The 4,797-nt window shown below is 31.8% G+C and overlaps 1 long non-coding RNA gene across 1 annotated transcript; it reads right to left on the bottom strand.

Moving 5' to 3' along the window:
• Positions 1 to 3,449: 3,449 nt before the first annotated feature.
• Positions 3,450 to 4,791, bottom strand: LOC111089155. The gene is made up of 2 exons (XR_002613480.1): positions 4,586 to 4,791; positions 3,450 to 4,437 (listed from the first exon to the last, which is right to left on the bottom strand). It is a non-coding gene; the product is annotated as an uncharacterized LOC111089155 (long non-coding RNA).
• Positions 4,792 to 4,797: the final 6 nt, after the last annotated feature.

Here is a 4,797-nt window from a genome sequence, read left to right as displayed (position 1 = left end):
AGGACTTGTGTCGCTAAGGTTTCGTCGGAACGAATTTACGGAAAATTAGCTAACGAACGGAGACGTAATAGTAGTATATGGTATTTTGTCATAATCACAACATTATCTAGTACTTTATGTCATAACATTACAGAGTAGGGTGCCAACTAATATTTAGTGCAATAATGGAGTAGAACTATTTTGTTAGATGGCTCTGATACACTACTGGGTTATTCTAAGCTTATACTTTGCTACAGGGGTATTACAAACATCATCTTCATTGGGCTTTAAAACTACAAAATGACAAACTATGAGAAGTATACAATACCTCAACAGAGAGAATAACTACAGAAATGAGGAACAACATTGTGACCTCAACAGAGAGAATAACTACAGAAATGAGGAACAACATTGTGTGTGAAAAACAATGAACTGATAAATTAGTAGGAATAGTTTATATTGTTACATCTCTGGTCGTTAGTTAATTTTCCGTAAAAAAAAATTCTTTCCGATGAAACTTTAGCGATACAAGTCCTTTCATAAATAAAACTGTTTATTCTTTCTGAATACACTTAATTTCCACAGTCGCGCTATAATTCACAACGAACATCTCATGTGCTCGCTCAACAATACGTCTCTCTCTGTCCGCAGTTCAATTACACATTGTTGCCGTCAGTTCGTGGCGGCTTATATATACAGGAATACCGCAAATCTTGTAAACGCTGGAGACTTCAGGAGCCTTCGAGAATCTGACGTGTTACTAGCGTCACGTGACCCCCGCTGTCGTAACAATATTATTCTATAAAGCAAGTCAAATCATGATAGATCAGAAAACTTTGATAACGTCAACAATACTATATTTAGTACTTTAACTACATTATTTTAAAACTGCTAAAATGTATACTAGAACTGACATGAGAGCAAGCAACTTCCCAACTTTGGTTAGCAACCAGGTACTGCTAGTAATTTTGGTGAAATAGTGAAGTCAACCTCACTCAAAGATTTACACAAGCTGTTAAAGAAGCTAACAAATGTAACAGCGTCAAGTTCTCCAGCTTTGCAGTATGGTCGAATGTATGAAAGTGTGGGAATAGAAAAAAATATGAAAAAGCCATTTCAGTACAAAGTGATAAATATGGAATTTTTGCTTGCACAAAGTACCTATATTTAGTTGCCACATCTGACTGAATCATTGATGATAACACTGATGGTGGTGAAATATCTTTACTGTACAAGGAATGAAGATATCACATCTTTAGTAAACTCAAGTCAGAAGAATATATTATGTTGTGATTAGATCAGAACTATCATTACTACTTCCAAATCCAAATTTTGTGTTCCAAAATAACTTCATGTAATTTTTTTTTGTGTCTACTACAAAAAATTTCTCCACTTTTATAGAAACTATTTTAGATTTGCTGTTCTAGAAGATTACTTTCATAAAAGACACGAGTATAATTTTGATTCAATTTCTTCCATTAAATAAAGACAAGTTATTTCTAATATCATTATGCAGTGTCAAAGTTCAGAAAGAAATGTGAAAACTACACCTAGTACTTCTATTTTGTAAAGTTGTTTATAAGGCATATTTTTAAGAATCTTTTTTTTTTTTTGGTACAATACCCCAATTGTCTGAAATATTGTTGATATTTCAGTGGCTAGTCCTAATTCACAATTATTTATTAGTGCAGTTCCCTTCCCCTTGTCAAATACTTGAAATTTGAATCCAAAATTTCAATCATATTTAGTTTGGTCTTGAAAAAACTTGTCTGCCATAAGTTTACTTTTAAAATATTAATTAAATATAGTAATAATACAATATATATGAGTCTAGTTAGACTCCTATGATTTGGTTGTGTGGTGTAAATCAACCCACTAATTTCTTGATCACAATAACACAAAGTAATATGAAGTTTCGAAAGTTCAAAAGGCTTATGAGTGAAGGGAGAGGGACAACTTGTAATCTTGAATATCTCAATTGGGCATATCATTGACTCTGTTATCCAAAGGTTCTAAGTTCAAACCTTAGTCCTGCAGTTTCTTTTCACTTATCCAACTACGATAATGTTTGTTAGAAAGTTTAACTTCACTGATTCATGTTATTGTGAATTACCTTTAAAGATTAGGTTGTCATCTGGTATTTGACGTCACAGTGATTGCTTTATTTGAATGTTGGAGTGTCTACTAATATTGATGTTGCAGTAACTACCTTTAAAGATAAGATGTTTTCTGGTATTTGATGCCACAGTGATCGTTTATTTGAATGTTGGAGTGTCTACTAATATTGATGTTGCAGTAACTACCTTTAAAGATATTTGACATCATAGTGATTGTCTATACATTTTGATGGTTGGTCCATGAGAGTATGATCTGATATTTAACGTTGTATTGACTATCACAGTGAAGATTAGGATATAATTTGATGTTTGGTATTGTTATATTACTACTTCTACATATTGAAGATCAGGCTGTTACCTCTATACATAAAGCCTAACAAAATTTCAATGTTTCCAAATATCCAAATCTATGTTTTTACATCTTTAAACGTTTGCCAAAAAAATTTTGTCTTCTTCCACCAATTCCAAATATAACATTTACATTGTTAAAAATTGACAGTTTTTCATCCACAGATATGTGTTGTTTTTGATTAGAAAAAGTTTTAAGATTAAAAAGAAACATTTGAAACAGTTTTGTACACTAATTTTGATTAATTGTAATTTCAATTAACCCATTAGTTTATGTGACACCACTTGCTCCTTATAGGCAACTGGTTATATTGATTAAGTCAAGAAGCTATTGAATTATAGAGCCAGAAGGCCACTATTTAACCTCCTGCAAGCAGCCAGCCTCTACGTGATATGTCAGCATCTGCTGGACACATCCTCAGAGATTGTCACCTAGTACTCAATGTAGTCTACACCTAATCCAGTGGTGGTTTGAAATGGTCCAGAATTTACTTTGACAGCTCACAGTCCCAATCTGAATCAAGTGGAACCACTACAGGATATTTGGGTACGATATCCAAGTAGCAGAAAGAACAGATTACATTTCAATATGTTTTGCATGGAAAGTTACAGTCTATTGCAAGATGTCTACCAACATTTATTTGCAAGTTTTAGTAACAGTTTAGACTGCAACTAATACCAAATGCAGACTCACTAATACGTTTATTAAAATAGGACTGCAGCAGCAAAATACAGAACAACTTATTTTAAGGTGTGGTGTTCCTAAACTTTAGGTATGTTTACTTCCACACCATTATAATTATGTACATCTATTAAAAGACTGTGTGAGCTAAAAAAAATTCCTTTATGTAGCTATATCTTAATGAAGTCCTTTATAACATATATCTACTTACAGAATGTTTTATGTCAAACACTTATCGAAAGATTGCTTTTAGGATTCCGTTACCAGCAGAGAACTCTATAAAATGTGTTTACTAACTTTAACAATAAAACAGATCAGCATGATGCAATTGATTTTAATATCTTTTAATTTACAACAAGGGTTGCATCTATGACTATTACAAGTTACTGGTTTCAAAAGATGTGCTTAATAAATCAACACTATGCTAGGTAGATCCGAAATTTAAACATAAGCTAGATATGTATATGCACAGTGTGCTATTTTTTTCATAAGTAAAATAAATCATGTTAAATGAGAATAGAACCTTCATATTTATATGACAAAACATAACATTTTCTTTCAAGATTTATTTATGTTTTCATTGATTATTTTCCATATACGACTCTATACAATATTACATTTAATGCTGTATAATTGATTGCCTTATCTGATGAACACAGATACAACACCAATGTCTAAGTTTAACCTTTGATTATTCCAACAGACTTGAGTCATACATGTTCCTAGTCTTGTGGGTAGATATCCTTTCTTTAAGCTCTTCAAAAGAAAAAAAAAATACTTCCTAATCTTTACTTTCACTAAACACAAATTTTTTCTCACTCTCATGGTCAATTTTCCTGGTTTTACCTTGGCCTGTTTATACAAATACTAGCCCAGTCCTAAATACTAATGTTAGGTTTACAAGAAAATATTTAAAAAATGTACCACCTACTGGTGTTCAACCTTATTGCCTTTATTGAAGCCTGTCTTACTTTGAACCACCTGTCCAATCTTTCACTTTAAAAAATAAAACCCTGTCATATTTTAGGTCATTCTACAGTCATTATACTTTGTAACATTAACCCTATTATACATTAGGTCCTTCTATAGTCTTTATACTTCCTAAAGCAAAACCCTGTCCCACTTTGGGTACTAATAGTTTTTATACTTACTAAAGGAAAACCCTGTCCTCCTATAGGTCTTTCTAGTCTTTATACTTAGTAAACCAAAATCTTGTCCTAAGTTACTTTATTCCATAGTCTTTATACTTAGTAAAGCAACTGCCTGTCCTGCTTTAGGTCTTTATACTCTTTATATTTACTAAAGGAAAACCTGTCCTACTTTAAGTCTTTATAGTCTTTATACTTAGTAAACCAAAATCTTGTCCCAAGTTACTTTATTCCATAGTCTTTATACTTAGTAAAGCAACTGCCTGTCCTGCTTTAGGTCTTTATACTCTTTATATTTACTAAAACAAAACCTGTCCTACTTTAAGTCTTTATACTTAGTAAACCAAAATCTTGTCCTAAGTTACTTTATTCCATAGTCTTTATACTTAGTAAAGCAACTGCCTGTCCTGCTTTAGGTCTTTATACTCTTTATATTTACTAAAACAAAACCTGTCCTACTTTAGGTCCTTCTATAAATTTTACATTTAGTAAAGGGAAATCCTAATTTTACATTTAATATCTT

The sequence above is a fragment of the Limulus polyphemus genome, unplaced genomic scaffold, assembly GCF_000517525.1.
Source record: "Limulus polyphemus unplaced genomic scaffold, Limulus_polyphemus-2.1.2 Scaffold5396, whole genome shotgun sequence".
Taxonomy (NCBI): domain Eukaryota; kingdom Metazoa; phylum Arthropoda; class Merostomata; order Xiphosura; family Limulidae; genus Limulus; species Limulus polyphemus.
This window is presented reverse-complemented; position numbering and strand designations above follow the sequence as displayed.